We start from the raw sequence: 26544 nt of genomic DNA on the forward strand, positions 1-26544 counted from the left end.
AAAATACATAGAAACGTTTTTATCTCTTGTGTATGCATTAACAAACAAATAATTGTAGCACATTTCAGTTTCTGTACAAAGTAATTGTTATGTAGCAAATAAATTTGTTTATATGAGCTTTAATAATATTTTGGCGCTTACACTTTTGTTAAGCCGAGCTTCTCCCCTAATTTTTGGTGTGCGTCTTAATGTTGTAAAACAAATGGAGGAACTTACAGTTCTACGCCGCTTCCGAACTCCTCTAACGAGTCATCCTCAGCGACCGCCCTGATGTTTTTTTTAGAATTTGCGTTCTCGCCAAGTGAGTTTGTCCTGTTACCACTGGTGGGTGGGGCAGAAAGATAATATTCAGCAACTGCTTTAAGTAACTCTAGGGATCTTTCCAATATTGAAAAATATCACCACCTCTAAAGCGAAGATCGCACGATCTGTACATTTGTACATTTAGGCAGTCACAGAGTGGTATTGTTTAGAAATTTGAGTTCCGCTCAATAAAAGAATTTGCGAATCTGCACAAATGTACTAGTCCAGATAAGCAAAAAGGTCCGGCTTCGGCAAAAGTTTCGGTAGTTTTTTTTTGCCGAAGGCGAGCATTCAGCCGAATATTAAAATATTACCGATTAATCGGCAAACCAAAGCCGAAGCCGAACAATCGATAGGACTCTAATATGTGCATACATACATACATATACACTATAATGCTTTAAAAACAATCAACAAAATGCAGCCTCAACATTTTCAATGTTGTTTCTTGAATTTCATTTCATCTGCTGAGGCATGTAAAATGCCAAGGGAAAAGTCGGTTGTAGCAAATGCTATAAACAGTTTTAATACTTCGCTGCAATCATCGACTAAATCAATGTGCATTTTTATTGCTCTAAATAGGTTTCAGTGTTGGGTTTGACCCATGGGTGAGCAGCTGTACAATTTGCCAGGAAAATCATATATAAATAATGGTGATTTCGTTTCTTCTTTAAAAAAATTTTGCCAAAGTGTGTTTGATGTTACACTTAACCCTGTAAAAGGCCCTTTTGCCCTTTTATTCTTGTCAAGCTCAGGCATTTCATAATATTGTCCTGGCTTTCCTTACTTTGAAATGACCGAAAAAATCCTTAATATTTATTATTAAAGTCACATGAGAAAATGTATTAAAACTCACACAAATCTCTATTCATTGATGCTTTTTAATACATAGACCTAACCATGGGTATGGCAATTGTCCAATTTAAGGTGTAGTTCACTTCGGATGTGTGGCTCTCAAAGTAAAAAATCGGGCTACATAAATATTAAAACAAAAAAAAATATGAATGAAACTTTCTTAAATATATACCGTATAAAAGTTTGCCGTTAGCACCCTTTTGATGATTTTTAGTTATGGATTATNCTGAACTTGGTTGACATGTGGTTTCAACAAGATGGCGCTACATGCCACACAGCTCGCGATTCTATGGCCATTTTGAGGGAAAACTTCGGAGAACAATTCATCTCAAGAAATGGACCGGTAAGTTGGCCACCAAGATCATGCGATTTGACGCCTTTAGACTATTTTTTGTGGGGCTACGTCAAGTCTAAAGTCTACAGAAATAAGCCAGCAACTATTCCAGCTTTGGAAGACAACATTTCCGAAGAAATTCGGGCTATTCCGGCCGAAATGCTCGAAAAAGTTGCCCAAAATTGGACTTTCCGAATGGACCACCTAAGACGCAGCCGCGGTCAACATTTAAATGAAATTATCTTCAAAAAGTAAATTTTATGCGTTTTTTTTAAAAAAAAAGTTATCAAGCTCTTAAAAAATCACCCGTTACAAGACTACAATTGAGTCCATATTTGGGCATCTCCTTTATTTTCTGAGATATTGAATAAAAAGTATCGTTAAGTTAGTACAAATTTTCATCGCATTTTGTCGTATGACGTACATAGTGGCTGCAAAATTGTTGACAAACGTAGCATACGACAACATTTTTCGTTATTACATATTTCATTCTTGCGTTATAGTAATTTATTATTGACTTTAGTTTAAGTCTAGTAGTTCTGTTAACACCGTTTTAAGCATAGTACTCCTGAATCAATTACTAAAGATAGGTTTAAAGAATGGTGACAGGTAACAAGATCAACGGAAATAAGGTCAATTGGCTTTATATCACATCCGGGTGCGAAATAAAGTCAATTGACATTATTAACTTTTCAAAAGCGAAATTTTTAGAAATAAAGTCATTGGTGCTATTTCCTCATTCAAATGGAACTAGCGTCAAAAATGCTTAAAGTATGTCGATTCCTAGAAAAAAATGTTGTTCTTACAATAAACATTGCCTCGTGAGTGTTGTTTTTTAATAGATGAAAAAGGTCATTGCCAAATCCTCAGTGTGGTGCTATTAATCCATACACAATCATGAAGTACCACCAATTGATTTTATTAAATAATTTCAAATTACGAATATAGTAAAAACACGATGCGAAAAACCAAACGCAAAACGCAGCTGGAACACGAGAAATATTTGAAGAAAGAGTGTAGAAATAATCCAGAACTTGCAAAACATGTTTCGTTTCCACAAAAATAAAGCGAACACTATTAAATTGTAGAAATAGTCCATTTCCAAAAACCCCGGAGGAACAGTAAAGGAATTCTGTGTTTTAAATTAGCGGCGGCGGCCGCGACGTAGCGCGGGAAATAAAGTCAATTGGCCTTATTTACGTTGATCTTATTACCTGCCACCTAAGAGAGTAAAGGATTTGTTTATATATATTCATTTACTTACCATAATACAAAATTTACTAAATTAGGGGGTTTGATTAGTTACATTTCTCTTTTAATTATTTTTTTTATTTTATTTTTGTTTATTTCCGTGTTTCGCTTTATTTTTTTCTTTAATTCAATCGGTCAATCAATATTCATTATATATGTATGTATACTAAAATTTTTTTCTTGGTCCTTTCTTCTTATTTGCTTATGTGCCCGCACTCACGTAATATTGGTCCAATGTTTTCGTTTCTATACATACACGCATAATGCGGCAGGCTTCAGGAACCCCCTGCGAAAGAGAATATAGAAATTTTAAATCACCAAAATGCACAGAAAGACGATAAACCTGCAATTGCGCCGAATGCTGCAACCGCTTGAGTGCTGTCTAGAAACTGATATATATTCCTTGAAATATAAACAGAACAACTCCTGTTACGTTGCTGTTATTAAACTTTCAAAAAGTGGTGTCTTCCTTCACCTATGCTTTTGAGGACAATACCGTTGGAAAGTTGGAAAAGAAGTCATACTCAGAAAATGCCTTTTGAATATGTGTTTTGAAAAAGACACAGTGAACAGCCATTCTTGACTTCGAGTGATATATTACCATGATCTGGCGAGAAGCTGCTTTGCTATGTATCAGCTACTCGACAAGTTCAAAGCCTGGAAAAAGAAAAGTTAATCAAAATTTTACATGCGAGTGGTGGTGTGAGCAATAAAAGCCTACCCATAAACATAGGTGGGATACTGTAGAGAAAACCTTTGTGCATGCGGACCGGCTCGGCCTTTTTATTATCCCCACAGTCCATCTACATGGCGCGTACTACCTCTTCAATCTGCAAAGAAAACGAGATTGTGACATGAATAGAAACCAAAAGTTTCTTCTGACTGAGATTCGATTTTTTAAGTAGACATGATAATTAAGTAAAAAGATGAATCCATTCGCCTGCTTTGGCTGGACAAACGAAAGCAAGAGCGCTACTGAACACAATGGCAATGCCGAGTTCAATATCCCTCTGCACCTGGTATGAATATTTAGCGAAACTTGATAAACTGAAAATGCCCAAACTGAAGCCGTAGCTGTAGCGCCAAATGACAAGAATACTTGAACGTTTTTAAATTATTCGGTATAACTGTTTCTCCTGTTTTGATTTGTTAAGGTAGGTAGGAAGGTACGAGGACTCTGTGACTAAGTGAATTACCTTACTCGGCTAGAGACTTAACTAAAACGCTCTTCTCCCTAAAACTCTGGATACATCCACATAGGCCTTTTAGACCTGAGCTCAGTTTATGGTTTCAAGGTTTAGTAGTAAATGTTGGGTCTTTTCTAATAGCATTTCTAGACTAAGTATCCTATGGAGGAGGCCTGAGTGAAGAAAATCAGAACTTCGAAAATATTTACTAGTTAAATTATCTCCGGCACTTCACTTTTATTTCTTTTTGCATTTATTTAAATTGTAAATCGTTTTTTGTAAGGGCACATTTGTGTTGCTGTGCAGACTAACAATAACATTTTGTCTTTCACACTATGTGGTGCTTAACTCCACAAACCAAAGTAGCAAGTCACCCCTGTTCGGGTGGCCGCGAGGTAGACAGCACATTTTAGGCAATACTGTTTGGCCTGTTGCCTGCTGTGATTTGGATCTGTTAAATGACCAAATGGCATGCGGAAAGTGGGAATTTGCACCCCGTAAAAAAAATATTTTCGTTTCTGGCAGCACATACACGTTCTTGCTGTATTTGTTGTTGTGTTTTTGGTTAGATTTTTAGTATATATTTATTGTTCCTTGCTATATTTTTACTTTGTAGCATATTTTCCTTTTAAATGTGGTTTACTCACTCTGTTTTGGTTTTTTATGTGCTTTCTAGGTATTTGTTTTAAGGATTTAAGTACATAAGTACATTTTTTGTTTTTTGTTTTACTTTGTTTGCATAATAGTCCTCTTTTGTTTTAGATATTTTATTCCAGTTGTTTCAGTTATGGGGCTCGGTGTGTGCGTTTGTGTTTAATGGCAAGCATGTAACAATATATGTATGTATACTTCTTTTTTATTTGGAGGTATTGCATTTATTTCCTTGTTGTTATTGTATAGTTGCTGCTGTTTAGAGTTGTTTATAGCATTCTATAATTACAACTAAATACTTTTTGGTGTTGGCGTACCGGTGCGAGGGGGCGTATGAGCAATATTTGCATGGGCTATATATCACACACGTGCTTCAAAAGGGACGCAACTCAAAAAAATGTAGGTAGATTTTTTGCATAAGTCACTTCGTATTCCAATTAACGAAAAAATATTTTCCTTCATGATTATATTCTCTAAATAGGCAACTACTTTTATATCTGTTTTTGTATTAATTGCGTAAAAAATTGTAAATCTGTACAATCCAAAGCAATTATATGTATTTTTGGTTCTGAATTTTGAGTTGTGCCTCCTTTGAAGATGGAGTGCGATATGTACATACAGTGACCATATTTTAGAAATAGAAATAGAGTACAAGTTTTCATTATGTATATATATTCTCGTCACCGCAGAAAAAGCTGCTAACTCCACTTTTCAGTCAAAATAACTTTTTGATACTGACGGAGAGGGGAAAAGATCTCTGCATGCTAGTGAAAGCAAACATTTTTTTTATTAGTTAAAAGCGCTAAAAATACTTAAAAGTAAATTCTTTCAATGAAAACTTTCTTCTGGTAAAGTTGCCTAACATATTGTTTGAGGTGGCAATTATTGCAAAGTCAAAGGTGCGAAAAATATTTTTTAAATTGTTCTCGAATACTTCAAGAAAAGGTATATTTGTTTTGGCTGCTTCAATATATAATTATAAAAACTTTTCTTTTTCATTTATGCATGAAATTTGACATTCGCCAAGCTGGCTGACCGAAGTTACGGTAAGTCATACAATTTTGTTCGCAGCGTTGCCATTTCGTCAAAAAAGCTACTATGCGAGGTTTCATGAAACGCACTAATATGTTTAGAGCGTATGTGTGAAGTTCGGTAGGAATTTTGGTGTTTGAAAGAGCATTTCCCGGTTCCTTTTGTTAGTTCGTTTTATGTGTTGTTGGGATGTATATTTTATTGGCTGTTATTGTGTTGTATTTAATACTGTTTTATTGTACGACACACTTTCTCGTTAGTGTTGGACAAATACAATTCTCTGCGCTCAACCTCAATGTACTCCGTCAAACCGGCAGCGTGTCATAGGATCACTGTCACTACCCGCCATCAGCAGTCAGGCTACGGCTTCATGCGTGTGTGGTATGCACACTTACTATGTTCATGCATACCTATTAAATATATATGTATGTATACAAAAATATTTTTTATAGTTATTATATTCTTTTATTGTTTGCTGCTATGTTTATATTGGCATTTGATCTCACAAATATATCAATCACAATTTGGGAAATTTGTTGGTTGTGAGGACCTATTTTTAGTACTTTCAGCAGTGTTCGCAAATTTTATGCGTCGATTAGTTTGGAAGCAGGTGGGCGGACTAGAAGGGGGCTTATGATTAATGTGAAAAAGACTTGGCGAATTGCAAAGTACATTGCGGCAGGTTTTCAGCTATGTTCTTTTAGAGAAGAAAAATTTGCTTAATTTTTGTTTCATGGAGGAAAACAAATTTATAGGACTTTTTGGCATATTTTTGCTTTTTTATGAAGATTGCAAAGTGTGAAGTGCGATTTGCAAAGAGCGAAGCGTATCAGCAAATTCACACCCTCCCGCGAGCAAGATGTTGCCAAAGGTACACGACAATGTCATTCGCTGTTGTGTGTGTGCACCTGCTGTTGCTTCACTTTTCACTTAGCCTCGTTTTCGCGTTGGTGTGTATGTGTGGCGAATTCGCACCCCTTTGCATTTGCTATGTAAACTTTTTATGTCGCCTAAGATGTACTTTGAACTTAGAAAGAAAACAAAATACTTTGTAGACAGTTATTTTGTGTTCAGCTTTTATGTTTTCTCGCTTTTGTTATTTTTTCATGCATTAGTGTGAAAGGTATTCGTGCGCTCTTGACGGCGTTGCGAGTTTCTTAGAGCAAAAATATGTGCATCTACCCATAAATAAAGTAGAAGTCTATTGTTGAGGAGAAGCTTCGCTTGTTCGTATTTTATAAGTTTTTAAATTTGCTTTTTCTGCTTGTTTGTAATATTTTTACAAGATTCATTGGCAATGCGATTTTGATGCTACAACATAATTCTTTTTGTTTGTATGTAAAAGTTAGAAAAAAAAAATGGAAATCTTAAAGATTATAAAGATTGTTGACCTGTTTGTGTGACATAGATGTTGTTAAACGCACGCAATGATTGTGTTGGTTGAATTTGCCGGACGTTTGGACAAAGATTTTCAGTTGAAAATCCTTCGAGCCAAAATTGATAGTATTTATTATCCAAGGCTCTTCTGTTATACTCGCTGTACAGTGTTTTAATTTAATTAACTAAATTAAAGGAGACGGTTCCCAAGTACAGCTCTCCTGCGCCACCTATTTTCTTTACAGATATCCCATTGAAAATTATGTCAAAAAGCTGCAACTAACTTTACAGTGGGCTTCATTTTGACTATGAATATGGGCCAATCCCTTTAATCCTATTTTTAGGTAATTTAAAAAAGTTAAATTAAATCAAGCTAGGGAACTTCTTATTCTTCTTAAACGGAATCACTATATCTATAAATTATTTTATACTTTTTAGTTCTTGTTGTAATAAAATCATGATTTTAGTTTTTTAACTATATTTTTTTTTTAAATTACAGTTATATACATATATAATAGGCTGGCGTGACAGTACCTTTAAATGACAAATTTTTTTGTAAAAGGGTTCACCTATCCTATACCGTACCTTGTGGAGAATTTCATTAATATATGTATCTTCAAAAGTTTTCTCGAATTACAGAATTAAAAGCAGCTAGATGGGCTAAATCTTACACTATGCGCCAGCTGCGTACTCCAATCAAAAGTATTTAAATATTTGTGGTTTTGCTTCGAATTCAGCCGTTGGTGTTGTGTGGGTCAAGGTTACAGCTTTCGCTATATTTACGCGCGCTCAAATGTGTGACTGTGTGAAATAGAAGCTCAAAGCTATTTGGGTTAAGCACAAGCTGTTGGATGTCTTTTAAAGCGCACCCTTTGTTGCTACTGTTTTGAATTACTTTGCCAGTTTCGCGGTTTGTGGGGTTGTCAACGATTGTTATGCACTATATTTTTTTTTTTTTGTTGCTTCTGTGCGAAGTACGTTGCTGTTGTTGACATTGATTACAAGTTATGGCATTTTATGGCGTTGCCATTTGTTGACGACGCATCGTCAAAAGCTCGTAATAGATTCTTTCTTTTTCGCTCTACTATTTTTTAGTAACGCTGTTTATTAGGTGATTTCGGCCTGCTCTCTCTGCTTTCGTTTCAATTTCACTTTCGCATTCAGCTTGAGGCTCTTAAATTGAATTCAATGCCACATTTATCATAAATTTGTGACAACTTTGCTTGTGATGCCGGCAGTTTAATTTGCCCTTAGACCCTTCTGCGTGGATGGGACAGACTGTTTGGCTTGTAACGCAATGCTGTCGGCACGACCTACGACATTCGGGATTTTTATGTCACGTAGGCAACAGCAGAATTGTCACTCTTTTACGAGAAAGTAGTCAAATTTAGATTTTTCTTTAATAAATTCAGACGCCGTGCTTCGTTGCTTGTGTGCAAATGCGAAATTGATTGTGATGCAAAAATTTCTCTTTGTGCGACTTGCTTTTGCCACTAGGACTGAAGACAGCTTTGGTTCGTAGTAAGTTTCTTACATCATTAATTTGAGATAAAAATGAAAATTCTCCAAACTTTTGCTAAGAAACCAACTTGATGCGCTATTAATGGCGACAATGGCAGCAACAGCTGCTCGTGGCATTAATGTGAGAATTAATTTTGTTATTTCATTGCAAATATTAATTCCAAGAAAGAACATGTGCTGTCATATCCTTTGCCATTACAAAAAGTGATGAAAATAAGGTATAAAAGATATGGCAAAGGTTTTTGTATATAAATTTATTTTTGAAATCTGTTCAGTTATCTACTATTTAAGAATCAGTTTTAACAAGTAAGAGCAGCGCTGTCTTCGGCTATGCCGAAGGCTTAACTAGGAACTGGTTATATTCATTTGGAAGGCGCGTACATTTTCCCATAGCTGAAGCAATTGCCTGGAAATACTAGTACTTAAGTTGAGGACGATTAAGTTCAAATAAATTTGAAAATCGAAAGTTTGATTTGAATTTCTTTCGTCTTTTTTTTTTGTTTTTTTTTGGGTATCACTACTCATTAAACTTACCTGCGAGGCCTTTTCTCCAGCATCGGGGAGCAGTATGAATCCTGCAGTGCCATTGAGGCTGGCATTAATGCCCCCTATGGGATGGTGTTGCAGCTGAAAATCAATCTGAAAAGAGAAGAATATCGTTTATTAAATAAATTGAATTATATAGGCATACTTTATTTAATTGTTCCATCGTTTATTGAAGTTTGCTGTGATACTTATTAAGAATCCTTAGAATCATATTCGGATAATGCTTAGTACCAGGTTGACCGAGTTGACCGGAGTACATATACATACTTTTTAAAGCTTGCAAGATTTAGATAGCTTTAACAAGCAAAATTGTTGGAAATAAACAAAAAAAAATGGATTTCCATATCTATTAAATATATTTAAAGATAATAAAAGCACAACGTAGAAAAGGTAGAGTTTTATAAATTTCCAACCAAACTGTAGTGATATTAGTTTCATTTGTTCGTGAAAATAATGCGCCTTGGTGTGTATATGTAATCATACTCTACTTTAAATTTAAAGAAACTAGCGCCAGTGACCAGGGAAAAAGCAACCCAACTCAATGCAGATCCATGATAATTTTGCCGCACTGCGTATACTTTGCATTTTTCGACGAAACTCTGAATTAAATGGTACGCTGAGGTATAATAGTGTTGGCGTATAGCTGAGCATAGTCAATATTTTGCCCGAGGATGTATTGTTATTACTGTTGATTATGACGAATGTATATAAATATTTATTTATTTTATTTATTTACTAGCAAGATCCTGGCGGGCTTCACTGCGCCTTAATTTTCATTTATGTTATCAATTTATTTGAAACAACTTTTTCAAACAGGTGACAACCCTCCTAAAAAATATTTTCATTAGCAAACTTTGATACCTTTATTGCAATATTCAATTCATCTCATCAATTAAATTAAATTAAAATTCTCAAACAGATGGCAACCTTAAACAAAAATATTTTCGACTGTAAGCCTTTTAAAACCTCTTTCTTTTACAGCCATATTGCAATATATACTTTATCTTACCAATTTACTTAAACCGCAATTTTCAAACAAGTGGCAACTCTCTAATTTTTTTCTCCTGTATTTTAAAGTATACCGCTGGAAATACATTGGTGAAAAATGTATTCAATTCCATGTATTAGTTTTCGAGTGATGCGCGTACAAACATACACCCAGACAGACAGACAGATAGATGGAATACAGACAAAAGCTCTAAATATTTTTGTATGTTTGACTTCTGTTGCTCTAATAAATACCTCCATATTAAGTTTTCTTTTAAATCTATAATGTACAGATATCGAATAGTTTTTTATGCATAGTTAGTTCAAAAAATTGTATATTTCTTTGCCCAGTGGAGCTCAAAAATTCGAGTGTAAGCGAAAATCTAGAAACTTGGTGCCTCTTGGATTTTAAGCGCATTACAGCAAAGGCATCTGTGGACCACCAACAGCAGCTTGCCTACTTTCTCAATTCCAACGCTATCTATTGTCTGCCGCTGGCTGATGCGGCCAAACGAAATTGGCTTCCATTGCAATCACTGACGCGAAACTGCACCTACTCCAAATATGTACCACAAGTAGCGCCGTAGTCGTACATATGTCTGCATATACATATATATGTGCGTATGTCAGTGTATTCCGCAGTTTCTTTGTAAAGTTAATGCTTTTCTTTCCTGATTGCATCTTGAAGTTTCCATAAAGGCTCAAGGAAAGGTGAGTTGCTGCATTTATCAGTTAGATTCTGGTAGCAACAAAACGAAATGAAGAACTTCTAAATCGAATTCTGCGCCGTACGGTAAAAAGTGTTGTAGTTGAGTTGAAAGTTATCCGAAATAATTGAGTTGGCAGTTAAAGAGCTTTTTTAAAGAAGTACGCGAGCTTGATTTATTCGGAAGTTACAATCAAATGAATGGGAAAAGAAATCAACCGAGCAGATATTTGCGAACGTTTTGTTATCAATTTTATTTTAATTAGATAAAAAATAAATATAGGTGTAAGATATACAATTTGGAAATTAGTTATTGCAGCTAAATTTTGTAGTCCTAAATGTATGGTGGAAGTTCAACAAAGCCTTTGGGAATTTATAGAATACACGAAACCTCTAGAAACAAGAAATACGAAGGCGACTGTGTTGGTGGTTGCTAAACTAAAAAAAAAATCGGTTTAACAACATTTATTAAGAACGCCATCACTGCGCGGAAAGAGAGTTCGTAAAGCTTATTCGCTCTACTAAAGCTGCTCCTTTTAAAGTGTACTTGCTTATAAATACACCGTAGACATGAAGGCTGGTTGTCATCGACTACGATTGGTAACGGTGATTAAGTACACAGGTTTACAGCATTTAAAAATGATTTCCTTCTTACAGAAATGCGAGGAAAGACTGGAGGAATTGCGCATTCGTTGTGACGAAATTTCTTGATATCCTCATGGTTGAGGCATGCCGCGGAGAGGTCTCTGCAAAAATTCGATTTAGGCATTTTGGAGTAAAGTAATTCTAGATGCCAAACTTTCATGGAAGTCTCACTTTTAACATAACACCTCCAAACCCTTGGCCGAAATTTGACAACGAAAACAGATCTTTGAAAAAAACATGATCCATTATCAGTTGTGCATATCAGTGTGCTGTACGAGGGCTTACATTATAACGCCTGGTGCTGTTTTTGATGGGCTGCCATAATTACTATTACTTTGCACCTTTGTACGTGGGAAGACCTTAAAGGCCACCTGCAGGCTTAGAAAAAATTTATGGAGGCGGAGATTGCTGGTGGCAGAGAACGAGAAACAATTTTAATTTCAGTACCCTAGGATAGTACGGCCCCATTATCTTTCCTGAGGATATTCTACAAGGTTGAGTTGCCTGTGGCTCAATTCTGGCTCAAACCCAATACCGAGCTCGGGCTCACACACTATGGAATGTTTACTGCTGGCTCCAAAACTGACACTGAGCTTGAATCTGGTATCTATATCGAAAAGAGTGTACATAAGCTTTACTTTTATTTTGGGACTATGCTTCGGTGTTCCAAGTGGAGGTATTAAAACCCCCATTGACTACGTAGTGGAAAATAGTTTAGGGTGCAGGATTTTACGTATTTGTAGTGACAAGGCATTTATTAGCCTACAAAATACCTCCGCACTGATTCTGCAATGCAAGTCTCGACTAAAATTATGCTGAAAAACGTAACAAACTTGTTTTATTCTGGATGCCAGAATCTGGTGATGATGCATCTGGCAATTTGGCATGCGTCCGCAAATAGTTAAAGCACTTCGCCTTCGGCCGTCAGAAATTGGGCGGTCGTTTCGCATGAGCGTCTACATATCGATGGTCCTGTGCAATAACGACACAATTAAAAATTCAAAAAACAAAAACTGTTACTACTGTTAAGTGGCTCTTGTCTCTAATCCTTGTATAACCAATTTCCATATCTCACTAAAGTAATCAGTAAGGATGGCTAAAGTAAGTACATACAAAAGATTAGACATGCATTCGACGAGAATTAGAGACATGAGCCACTTAACAATATTTGTTTTATTAATTTTGAATTGTGTCGTTATTGCAAAGGACCATCGATATGTACATTTAACAAGTGAGATTGTTGGAAACCTTTGAGATTGCTGACTGTTCACTTATTTTTCGCGGCGCAAACATTTGGCAGAGATCAGAATACCAGAAACTAAATTTTAAATAGATTAAAAGAAAAATGAGAATAGAACCATAGCCCTGAGTTTGTAATGTTATGTGTGTTGAGTTCCGAAAAACAACTGTTCTTAACAAGAATAATTTCCACAAAAAAGGGCTCATACAGCTGTGAAGAAGGACGCTGGGCATTACCTTTAGCTCAGTTCAAATCTAAAAGGTGAAGTTTATCTGAACCGCTTTGCACCATTCATAGACTTCGAATCGATACTAATATATGGACAAGGTCCACAAAGACATTCGTGGAAACAAATTCAATCAAAGAATTAAGTGCTGTAGAACTCATCTGTATTTGAATCGAAGTAAGAAGATTAGCTTTTTTCTTATTCTTCACTCAAAATATGATTTTTGCAATAGCAATATGTTGTTACCATAAGACGTGATATCCGGTGGCTGAAACTGGCTACACACACAACCACAAATTTACACGCCTTTTAAGAAAATATTTAATGAAGCTTTTCATCCGATTTTATTACAATAAACCATCGCAAAATATACCATTGCAAATGCCTTTGTACAGCAAATGAAGTGTTTACAATTTCCCAATTTTCACTTTGCTGCCAACAAAGGAAGTAAAGTAGACTACGGGGCGTATACGCAACACACATTCTTGCCAACGCTATGCGCTTAACTCGCTAAAGTTGTGACAACAATGCACGCGAATAGCATGTGCTTATGTTATGTACATATGTGAATGCGAGAGAAAATGAGGGAAATGCAAATTTCGAGCAATAAATGGAACTTGCATGGAGCGATTGATGTGCAACAAACTAAATATGTGTAGGTGTGGGAAGCTCCCACACACACACATAGCCAACATATGCATTGTAAAAGCCCTGCAGGGAGTGACGTTAGCTTATACCTAACTTTAGTCTGTTTACGAGAACACTAGTGCTAACTATTAACTGTGTATTTTGTTCGAAAAAAGCTAACTACTTTTGTGGGACGATGGCCGCAAAAAATTCAGACCTGGATACCTCTGCATTACATGTCAACTAACTTGTAACTAACTACTTTTGGACATAAAATATCAATAAGAAAAACAAAATATTTTTTTGTTTTTTTACTTTTTTATTTACTTATTTATTTACTTTATTTTATTACATTTCATATTTGTTTACATATTCTGCTCTGGGTGGCCCCATATTCGAACACCGTCAGACATAACTTCAAAATGATAGTATAAAATTTCGATCTTCCTTTTATTTGTCCTGAATATGAAAAAGAATCTGCGAAGTTCAGAAAAAAAGTGTATTGAAAGTAATTTTTGTATGAGGATATTTAATAGAAACTTGTAAAGAAAACCAACTCCCGATTGCGTCTGCATGACTCCTGCACGACTTTACAATTCACTTTAAGTTGGTTTTGTCATAGCTAATTAAAAGTGAGGTATTAATCGAAATCTCGCCAAAAAGCTAACTATAAGTTGGTTAGTTTTAACAATTGATAATTTTTCACTGCAGGGAGCGAAGTAGTCAGAGCGCTGGTGAATTGCTTTATTATGCGAAAGTTCCTGACAGATCGACCAGTACCAGGACACACACCCACACCCAAATACAAAGTGTTCGTATGCACATATATTTTTTGGAATGATGACGAATATGTGCGTAACTTAAAAGGTAAATATCTCGCCTGTGTCTGCGAAAATGTGCCAATATTCATGTACGGTATTGCATTTATGTATAAGTACAGACTTAATCACTTCACCACCCTCCTTAAAATATACAAACGAAAAGCGATGCATGAGCATCTGTCGTCCTGAATGCAAATAGAGCAAGTCTTTATATTTGTCGCATTTTTCCGTGAAGTTATTTTCCCCTTGCTGATATTATAAAAATTAGAAAGGCTTTCACGTTAATAAGTAATAATTTATTAACTATTAGCTTTGTCCGGTCGACCGGAGCTGAAGGTGTCTTCAGATTGAGGACGGAATATCGACACAAATAAAAATAAAAATAAAAATAAATAAAGCAGGAAAAAATTAATATTTATTTAATTTAATATACTACCTAGAGCTCAAAAATAAGTTATTAAAATAATCAAAAATAGTCAAAAACTAATACAACCATTTTTCTAATTATATATATTGATTATTATAATTTTTTTACTTAACAGGAGCGAAAAAATCGAGAAATAATTGAAAATAATTAAAACAAAAAGTAGACAAATTTTTCTAACTATTTCTGATCATTTCCGATTTTTTGTTCGATGGTAAAAAATCGTGATTATTTTTATAAAAGATAAATTAGTAGTCATGAAAAAACTGAATTAGTGGCTTAATCATTAATGAGCTCACTTAAAAAACACATCGTGACTACAATTTTGTATCGCTTTGAAGGTATTTGAAGAACTTTCGCAGGACATGGAATAGACCGTATACATTCCAGTTTGTCTATAAATTTAAATAGTTTAATAATATAAATAATTCAATGAATTTCAAAAATACTAGAATCCGATAACTCAACAAAATTCGATAACTCGAATAGTTACGACAGCTTTCAATAAATATCGATACCTTGGGTTTCGGAGGCTCGATAAATTTCGATAACTCTAATAGGTATCGATAAACTTTAAACAATAAAAATCGATAAGCACTGATAGCTATAAAAAACTATTCAACCCTGAAATTTCGACAACTCGATAAATTTTCCAAATTCCAAAAACTACAATTCGATAAATCGATAAATTTCACTGAATAAATAAATCTCGATAGCTCGATAGGTTGAAAGAACTCGATGCATTACGATAACTTGATAAACTTCATTAACTAAATAAATAATGATAATTTAATAAATAGCAATAACTTAATAAATTTTATTAACTTGAAAAATTTCAACAATCCCATACATTTTTATAGCTCGATAACTATCCCGAAATTTCGACAACTTATTTGCTGTGTTTATTAATTCGATATGTTGCGATAACCTAATCAACATATAAAGATAGCTCGATAAATTTCGATAACGAAAAACTTTCGATGATTTGATAAATTTCAGTAACTTTCTGACTATCGAAATACAAATTTTATGACTGAAAACTTTCAATAAATTTTCTTACACCTTCAGTTACCCTACCTTCACTTTTTTGTCTTCATCATCACATTTATCTTTGTTATAAAGTTGAACTCAAATACGAAGTAAAACAAAATGCGAAAACAATTAAAACTGAACACGTTGCACGAACAACTATACACTAATACGGAAATTTTTAAACAAAGATTTTTGCCGTAATTTTCAACCAGCTTTGAAAACTCACCTCATCTACAGAAAAATACCTTTGCAATAGTGCTCGTGGTTTTGTAATTGGTTTGGAGCTGCCAGACGGTGACAAAATTCATGTAAGCATATTATAATCATTATAATAATTATGTAATAGGTTTGATAAAAAGGTATATATCGCTACCTAAAGGTGAAAGGGTGCCAAGTCCATTTTTTTTTTAAAATTTCGTTTTTAATGTAGAATGCCAGGTAATACGAAACTATATCGATTTTTCGTCTCCTTTAAAAAAAATGGACTTAAGACCTTTTCACCCTTAGGTGACGATATGTATCATAGCCACTATAGAAATCGTAAGTTACTGTTACAACAGATAAAGGCCAAAACTAATCTTCACCTTACAACAGCCGTAGATATTTCACTTATTACTTTGTTGTCATAAACTCCCGCAACTGTTGGATATAGCGTTGAAATATTACCACAACTCAGCTAATCTGCAGGTGGCCGGAAGGAAAAGCAAAAGCGGTGACAGGAAGCAACAATAAACAAGCAAGCATGAAATTTGATATTTATATGCATTTTTGGACAACAACAAAAAACAAAATAAATAGAATTTATGACTGCACGTCACACATGCGGCGGAAATAATGCCTCAAGAAAATTGCGAGTCAGCTCGAAACCGCGAACTTAAGATGCAGCACAGAGTTGCCAATTTAACTAATTCGCCATGTGTGTTGCAAAAGGGGGAAATAATGCATGCGAAGCAAAGAAGCGCACAAAGAAACTCAAGGTTACAATTCGAGCAGAGTTCTTCTCGCATTTACATATACATATATATGGGGCTCGCAGAATGCTACAAAGGGCGCCTGATTTTTTTTTTGTTCCAACGTAGTATGCTGTACACGCAGATTTATTATTTATGAGCGGTAACTTAACTTCCATAGGTTTATCTCCTTATGCGTTCATATGAACATGCATGCTGTTGCGAAACTATGAATTGGCATGAAAAACTGCATCTAATGGTTAAGTTCGAGTAGGTGTAAAAGCGCTCGCCTTTGCCCTCTATTGCTTGTAACTAAAGCGAGCCGTCAGCCCCTTCTAAATCCCTTCATTTGCGTTATCCGGCTCATAAGTATCTATAATGTCGTACTCGTGGAAGTGTGTTTGTATTTGTCGAACAAGATTTATTTTGAATGCAATTATCACGTAGGGTGTTGATTTTTTTAAAAATTCGTAATGTTTTTGGAGCTAAAGATTTTTTTATTATTTGCTTTTTTTTATACAATGGACCGTATGAACAAAAATAAGCAATTGCTTTTTCTTAAAATTTCAGATCTTTTACTCAATTTATTCAAACAAAATTGAAGTAAAAGTATGAAATTTTAAGAAAAAGCAATTGCTTAGTTTTTATTCATACGGCCTAATAAGTGAACTTACCAAAATGTGATTTGCTATTTTGAATTTTGTTGCAAATGGTTTTCCGCATTTTATTTCATAAAAAATTCATGCTTATATGAAAAAAGTGCAAAAATCCGTCAACAAATAAAATTCTCAAAAATCAAAGGAATTTTATGGCCGGTTGATTATTGCCCTCACTGACTAAAATTATATGGGCTATAAAAGTGCATACCCAAAAATAATCTTAAGAATCAGATTAATAAGTTGAAATTCTGATGAAAATTCGTCGAATTATCCTAAATTTTGTATAAGGTTTGAATCTGTAATTTATATGGTTTTGGTTAAAACTTTAAAAAATTAGCTAAAAAAACATTGTGAATATTTAAGAAAAATCCACATGTGTTCATTTGTTTGAGTCACTTAGGCTAAGATGACATGGCGGCTAATTGAAAAGATGGCGAAAGCGTCATCCTGAAGTTGGCCAACAAACTATTGGCAGTATAAAATACTTACTACTGATTGGAAGAAGTTTCTTACTCTCAGAGTATCCAAACAGTTTTCTTTTTTGGGAGGTAAACTTTCACGCCGACCCAATAGATGCTGATCTCTTAACGCCCATTCTCAAGTTATTAAAGTTTTGCCGTGGCGACATTCACTAACCAAGACCTGTAGTGCATAGAGAATGCTATGTAAAGCTAGCATTCGGCTCGCTAGTCTTGTAAAAGGTTTTAACCACTGCGATGAATTCTTCGACGCTCAAATGTTTAAATTTCACTTGTATCCAAAAAATATTTAAATTTTTCGATGCGCAATGAGCACAATGACACCAGGAAGTAATTTCGATTTTGTTAAATTTATTAACGCAATTTTGCACGTCACACACATCCGTGTCTATCAAGCGGGGAAAAAAGCCAATTGGAAATCCGATCCGACCCCAATTGGAGGACATTGCTACTTTAGTGCCTCGATTGTGCATCAATTGTAAATAACGGTAAACTCAACCTTGTATATGATCCTTCCCAAGAGTACAAGTAAATTGTTGTGCCGGATTTCCGATATAAATGAGTATCTACATAAAAACTTGCGTATATGCCGAATTTAGTTTTTGCCGCGGCACAAAGAGCAGAATGCCAAAAGCCGATATGTGAGAGTGTGTATGTCAGTGAATGTGTTTGCAAAAGGACGTGCATCCATATTAAGCTAAAAAAATTCCATGGAGTTCAATTGTGCTCAATAAAAGGTGTTATGCTACAAAAACGCTTGTGTATACTATGTGTGAGTATGCTGTACATATCCAATTGCTTTCTGCAGTTCTTGTTTCCATTTTCCATGCATATTCATAGTGCTGTGAAGTAGTACTCGTCAATACACTAGCAAGGTTATATGCTCCATGGGGTAATATGCATATATCACATTCAGCGCTTAAAAAACGCAATTAAAAAGTAAAAGCATTTAAATGAAATTTCCATGTGGCATACATACATACATCCTAGGAGATAAATGGGTCTCCCTCAAATAAGGAGTGCTTTCTATCGACTGATTGTGTGATGATGGAAAATTTATACAGTTTGTGGTAGTTGCCAAATGCAAAATAGCCGTGCATCTTCATTTAGCAATAGACGAGCGAATTGAGCGCCAACATATTTTGGGAACGGGGGTTTTTTTTTAATTGGTCGAATTCATAATGGCAAACCCCGTCTCGATTGCTGCGATAGAAGTAGTTGTAATTATAACTCCACATTTCTGAGTTAGTCAGCTGTTAATACTTACAACATACATATTTTATGCTGGGCTATTAAATATAACAAAAGTATCTGCTAACACATGCTCTTCTTTTTGTCGACGTGAGGTTAGGATATCTCAAACTGAGAGTAGATTTGGATTCAGCACCCAAAAATCTATAAGAAACGGTGTATTGCACTCAGTTGGTAAAATTTTGTTGAACTGTGTAATCGATATACAAAAAAATTTTCACACAACACAGAAGAAGAGGTAGCGGTAATTTCTGCATACTCAACTCAAAACTTATATTTTTTGGATTATGACACTATTGAAATAAATGCGCGATATGTATATAAACTTTTTGTGTGAAATAATTTTCCTGCCGATTAAAATTAGTTTACTCATTTAATCGAAAAAGTTCCCATTTTAAATACTTCGCATAAAGTTCAATTACAGTGAGGTAACTTTCCATAAAAAAAATATTTTTACAAATTAATTTCCACAATAAATCGATATAATTCTTTAATTAATCATACTACCAGTGGCGGCTTTGAATATTTGTAACCCCTAAGCAATTCAGAATTTGCTGCCCCTTTTCCGATAAGAAAACTATTTTGAGGTAAAGGTACCAGTTTTGGAACGATTAGCAGTAAATAGTATTATTCAAATTTATGTTATTTACAATACTTTTATTACAATTTAAGATGAAAATGTGGTATTTGCCTTAAACAAAGGTTTTCAACTTTTAAAGAAAGCTATCATCAACGAACTTTTTTTACTTGATAAGTTATAATCTCAAAAATACTAAATTAGTATTTTTAAATATTATCATTTAAATAATACCAGTGCAGCTAACTTGAAAAAAGTTTTTTTTTTTGGATAATGTGAAAAGGGTTGAAAAATTGACAGTAACTCTATTTACGGGTAACACAATTTTTGTTACCAACACACAATAAGCCTTTAAGTGACCATCCGATCAAGGTGCAGAGATGTTATTTTCGTGAATTGTAGTCGAAAGTTCAAACTTCTCAAAAATTGCAAAAAACGCGATTGTTTTACACTTTTACTTCATTTTTCTCAAAATCTGGAGCTGATTAAAATTTCTCAGTTACGGATTCTTAATCAGCACCAGCAAGTCCAACCACTAACCATCAATTTTTTTTCCATTTTTGTTTGCCTGTGTTATTTGGGCAAATTTATTACTTTCAAATATGTAGCAAGTCACCATTATTTTTATGTAATTAGTGATTCTTTCACAGTTGCAAACAACTAATCAATTATCTACTCTGTGACAATGTCATTATTGCTCTTGGCCATTTACCAAAAACCATTTCTCGAGGAACTTCCAACTCAGGCTTTGCCAAACCACATTTCTAATTTCCCTAGTTAAATGCCCAAGGTCGGATGAGAAGCTTCCGCGTGATAATTCATGCAAATATTTAAAAATTTCCATTTGCTTGTTGTGCACTCAAAAGCAAACCTTAAAAAAGTGCAAATATTTTCCAGATACGTGCGGCGCTCAAATCACCGCCGATAGCCAAATCGTTTTGTTCCTTTCCCAGCAGGAGGCGAGCCAAAATATCACACTTGCGTAGGCAACAAATGCAATTTGTGCAAAACACATACTACCTAACAAAGTTTATTGTTCACGCCGACGGCGATCCGTGCAACAACAACAGCAAAATCACGCAGCACAGCAGCCAAAGCCAAAGCCAAGGACGAGCCGCCCACAGTTTTGTATCCGTTTTTAGCAGCAAAAAGTTAGCACGTGAAATATTACAATAGAATTATTTTGGCTAGAAAAAATGTCAATGCCAAAAAATTAAATGAGAAGCTGTACCTACCACAACAAGCTCACACACTAGCTGGAGCTCGTAGCCACCGCATTATATCGCACTTTCAACTTCAGTAGCTTTGGCACACATCGAATTTGTTTTGTGGCTGCAGCAAACAGTCAGAATCAAATATTTATGCCAAGTTTACGCATTTTGGCTTTGTGGTGTGTGCCGAAGTGCCGAAGAAGGAAATTGCAAATGCTTAGCAAGTTAGCTTGCATGTGTATGTGTGTGCTTGCTTGATATCGATGTCGTAAAACTACCGCTGTTTGATATTTCAAATAATCGAGCCAACAATTTTCATTGCAAATTCGCTTGCCATAAGCCCCGCTTACATATTGCCACCAACTGTCGACATTTCTCAATCATCTGCATCTTATGTGACAACATTTAGTGGAAAAGCAAATTTCGAGTCACTGAAGCGGTGTTTACCCAGGCGCAGCACATACTAAGTACTTAGAGGGTAAATAAATCCACGCATGGATTTCTGCCAGTGAGTGTCACTTCCTTAGGCGAACACTTAGTTGCCACACACCACCAGTAAACTGCTTACACTGCACCGCCTTCATGTCGTTTTGAGCGCATTAAATGTGTTTGGCAGAGTTTCAAGATTTGTACAGATATTCGAAATATTAAAATTGATATTTTATGCGTTTGCTGCTGCAAATTTATTTCGGTTTTATTTTGGTGTTGCAGTTTAGTGTCAGTTTTGATTGGAAAGGCCTTACGCTAGGCTGGGTAACCAAGATGAATTTTTCAAGCTCTCAGGCGTAGTTGCCCATTGCAGATTGAAATAATTACTCCTCGACAAACTCTCGAGATTCTTTAATGAAACTGGGTAATATGTCGACGAAAGAAGACAACTTGTCTCCTCGCAATACATCCGACCCAGCATTCCAGTATTTCGCGATTAATCAGTTAGGTTATTATTTTGGAAACCACTGTTAGAATTTATATGAGTCCAAGCTTGTCCCGGAGGTCAGGCGTGGGTTAAATTGCCCCAATTTACCTGAAGAGTTACTGAAAATCACAACAGAAGTGACAGCTGGTACAAAATCTATCTTCTTCTTCTACGGTTCAAGCTCTTTCTCTCGACAGTTCGTCGACGACTTGGTTGTCCTCATTAAAGTGGTATTCCGGATGATTAAGAAAAATTAAAGGAACGATTTTTCCAGTCTCACCCCCTCAATCGGCTAATAACACGGTTAAGGATATCATATATAAGTTTTGGTGCTGATTGGAAACCGTTAAGGCATGTCGCACAGGTCGAAAAGTTCAGAATACTCTGTGTAGACTCAAAAAATTGAAATTAATTTTGTTTTTCAACTTATACCCAAAATCGATACTACTACAGTCAAAGATATCACATCTAAATTTTGCTTTCGATTGAAGTTGGTTAGGGAGTGTCGCAAAGGGGTCAAAATTCAGATTACCCAACTGTTAATAGGATAAAGCATTTAAAAGTGGAAAATTACACGGCAGAAAGAGGAGAGTAGTACAATAAAATTTCTTTTAAAAGAGAGGGGACAAACAACACATACTGCAAGTTGTCAAATACTATAGAGAAAATTGTTCTAACAATACAAAGCAAACTTTATCGGAACCATTTGGAATTAAGTGTTTAGCTATGGTATAAAATAAATGAACATGAAATTAAGATTAAATTTTTTGCTTTTTAAAACAAGCAAAATTGTTAAATTTAAATACTTAGGCGGAAAAATATTATAAAAATCTGTAAATGAAAAATAGTGGATCCTAAAAGTATACAACATGGAAGAGTAACACATGCAATGTACATATAATCAGCCAAATCTGTCAATAATGGAGGGAATGTAACTAGATGTTGCGTGTTGTTAGGGTGCCTGCTATTCTTTTGCGGATTTTTGGCGATCAAAATTAGCGATGGAATTCTGGAATCCATCTGCTGAACTTTGATTCCTCTGCGACGTGCCTTAATCGACCCCAATCGGGACCAAAATTTATAAGTGATATCTTCGAATATAGTAGTATCGATTTGGGGTATTAGATAAAAAATTATAAATTTTAATTTTTGAGGCTCCATAGATGAATCTGCACTTTGCACCCTGAGCCACACGCCGTTTCCAATGGGGACTAAAACTTATATGTGATATCTGTGACCGTGGGATTGAGGGGGTGACACTGAAAAAAATCGTTCCTTTGATTTTTTAAGGACCACCCTAATGTGAGAGAATGTGTGTTGAGAATATATATATATCTTTAACCGTGGGTTACTGATTGAAGGGTGAGACTGAAAAAATTCGTTCATTTGATTTTTAAGGCCATTCCTAATACACACATATCAATGTTCATATTTGCTATTTGAATAAGAAATTGCATTGCCTATTACTCTAATGAAATTTTGTATCTATTATGCGTAAAAGTATATATCGATGGCTGAGTGGAAGATCGACCTATCTCGGCTGCCAGTTCGAAAATGCTCTATCTCAAAAAACTTTTCAAGAACGCCCTATTTCAGAATTTTATTGAAAAACACCACATCTCAAAATTCGGTTCAAAAACGCCCTATCTCACTTCAAAATGTATTGAAAAAATGCTGATATAGGGGGGTTTTTGAATCGGCAGCTGAGATAGGGCGTTTTTGAAACGAATTCTGAAATAGGGCGTTCTTGAAAAGTTTTTTGAGAAAGAATGTTTTCGAACTGGCTGCCGAGATAGGTCGATCTTCCACTCAGCCATCGATATGTAGAAAATTAATTCGAAGCAGTTAATAATTTAATTGCTCTAATATAATGAAATTTTAGACACTCTGCTGTCATTTTAATTTTAACCAATTAGCACGTAATTATTTTCAAGCCTATGCGAGCAAAAGTGCAAAGCATAATAGTATGAGTTCACCACAGCTAAATAAAAAAACCGACAACATCATTTTAAATACGTAATATAGAGACAAATTCGTATTTATGAAAAAATTCTAAAATACCAAAACATGCACTAGCTGCTGAAATTGACAGAACTGTAAAAACGGCAATTACACGCTAAGCGATTACAACAAATTGTATACCACGCGCGAAGCAAAATATTGGCAAACGCCGATATATATTTATTGTTGCATTGGGTATATCAAAAAGCCATTANACAGAACTGTAAAAACGGCAATTACACGCTAAGCGATTACAACAAATTGTATACCACGCGCGAAGCAAAATATTGGCAAACGCCGATATATATTTATTGTTGCATTGGGTATATCAAAAAGCCATTAAATATAATTACGCAAATTAAATACATCGATGCAATTGTTTTCATTTCGATTGCGTTTGTTGGTTTGTTATTGGCTATCATTTGAGCCCTTTGTTTTAATTTGCGCTATGATTTTTGCTCTTTTTTCAGCTAGCATTTGGCGCTGATTATTTGCACTTGTAATGGCTATTGTTTTTTGTGGCCTTAAGCACTTTTTCAAATTAAAAGCGACGGAATTAATTCGAGAGCAATTAAATTGTATTCGAGAGTGTATTGGCTAAGAGGCTTTTTAAATGCTTAACTGTGGGCCTATTGAAGTGGTGGTAGAACAAAAAAAGGATGAAAAGAAAAGTGATAACTGGCAACTTAAGGAAAAGGGGAGGACACTGGCTTCATTGATTCAGTTTACTTATTATCAAGTGAAAGAGTTTTCTGTTTAGCGGCATGCGAAACGATGCTTTCAACAGCAACTCGCAGTTGACATTTTGATTTATCAGCCACTCAACGCAATGCTTAAAAGGTATGCCAGTGCGCAAATTGAGTAAAAAATTTGAATGGTTGCATGTGTGAATGAAATTTAGAAAATCGTTCCTGGTCGTCGTTAGAGTAGGGTTCGTGGCCAGAGCTGGATTTGATATATCCTACTATGTAGTTGAATGAACATAAACAAGGACAAATGTGCTCATTTTTGAAACCATGAGTTTGTAAATGGATATGTTGCCTTTAGTTTATCCGTTTCTTTTTTTTTGTTCATATTGTGTGTTTATACATATATTTTTGGAAGTTATTTCAACTTTTCTATCATTTTTTTACCTCGATAGCATAACTCAGGGCATAATAAACAACATGCGTACATAGGCATAATTTTTTTCGAAAAGGATTTATTGTCCATGCGAAAACTTTGTACTGCAAACGAATAACTATTTTGCCTACCTGAAAGCCATCATATGTTCATGTGCCGAACTTCATTCCACAGCGTTGACGAGGAGATGGAAACAATGTGATCAAAAATTTCCAGGTGGATTTGAAAATATCAGGCAACACATAAAAACATGAGCCATTATTCCTTACCACAATGTCGGGCATGTAGGCGCCATTGAATCTTTCGTCCACACTGCAAGAAAAGGGAAAAGAGCGCAAAAATTTAAAATGTAAGGAAATTGCGTTGAGAGTTTTATTCAATGTGAAAATGAATACGAAAATCATCTTTTTGTATTTGCATTATTAAATTTAACACAAATAGGCAATGCCAAGGAATATAGAATTTTTTTCAAATTATTTGGTCTCTGAAATGTCAAGTATTTTTAATTTCTTCCCACAAACATTCTAAATTGTTAAAATCTATTTGCATATAATACTTTTTTCTATAAAAAACCAAGCATGAAATGTTCACCTAACTGAGCAGCACAAACGCTGATTAACTGGGCCTTGCAAAGTATGGATCTTTGCTTCGAGAAGCAAACAAATTTACTAAGCAGGAAAGTTGCCACAATTTTTATTTTTTCCAATTAAAATTTTTTCTAATATTTTTTTTGTGTATTTTACATGGCACACTTGGATTTGCAAGAAAAAATCAGAACAGCTTTTGACACTTTAGATACTAGAAGCAACAAAATATACACGTAAATATTGATTTTGCTCTAATGCAACTACCTGTTTTATATGCCTTGAGAGATGCTAAGACGCGTTGCACACTAGAGCGATGCGATACGCGATACGATAGGCAATACGATAGGCAATACGATATGAAATCGACATCGACATGCTTAGTACGTCAGAATTAGTAGGAAGCGATGAAAACTGTGCTCACTGGCACGTCAGCCACACTGCGTCGACATATATCGCTTGCGTGTAGGTCGAGCGACACGGTTTGCTATCACACCGCATATGGTATCGCGTGTGGTATTGCTCTAATGTGCACTGCGCGCATGTCGATGCCACTTTTATATCGTAACGCGTATCGATCGCTCTAATGAGCACCATGCCTAAGATGAAATGGTGCTTTGCTCTCTGGCGTTGGTGGCATGAACGACGATGCCCAAGTGAAAATATCCTTCGGCTCGGCACCCATGGATGTGGCCATGATCACCATGGAAGGACCAATTACAGAATACCTTTCTGTACTGGGGATGAAGAAGTGGCGCAACTAAACAAAGAAGGGAGGTAATTACGACGTTATTTTGGTATTCGCCCACATCAACAAAGGGTTTTAATGCCAATTAAGAAGAAGAATTGTAACGAAAAAAAATCCTTGCCTTCAAATTAATGCTCTGTAAATTCGCCAAAATAAGAGTATTTTATGATGCGTACATCTACTATGAATTCTTACACCGTCAAAAAGTGGTTGATTGTGGTTCGAGTCTGCTTACCATATAACGGGTGATTTTTTTGAGGTTAGGATTTTCATGCATTAGT

At 35.2% G+C, this 26544-nt stretch overlaps 1 long non-coding RNA gene across 1 annotated transcript; it reads right to left on the reverse strand.

Moving 5' to 3' along the window:
* Positions 1–3185: 3185 nt before the first annotated feature.
* LOC108375232 (uncharacterized) lies at positions 3186–25116 on the reverse strand. Its single transcript, XR_001849141.1, has 4 exons — positions 25063–25116; positions 9046–9150; positions 3465–3573; positions 3186–3400 (listed from the first exon to the last, which is right to left on the reverse strand). It is a non-coding gene; the product is annotated as an uncharacterized LOC108375232 (long non-coding RNA).
* Positions 25117–26544: the final 1428 nt, after the last annotated feature.

The sequence above is a fragment of the Rhagoletis zephyria genome, unplaced genomic scaffold, assembly GCF_001687245.7.
Source record: "Rhagoletis zephyria isolate East Lansing unplaced genomic scaffold, Rhagoletis_zephyria_1.1 Rzeph_scaffold_08657, whole genome shotgun sequence".
Classification (NCBI taxonomy): Eukaryota; Metazoa; Arthropoda; class Insecta; order Diptera; family Tephritidae; genus Rhagoletis; species Rhagoletis zephyria.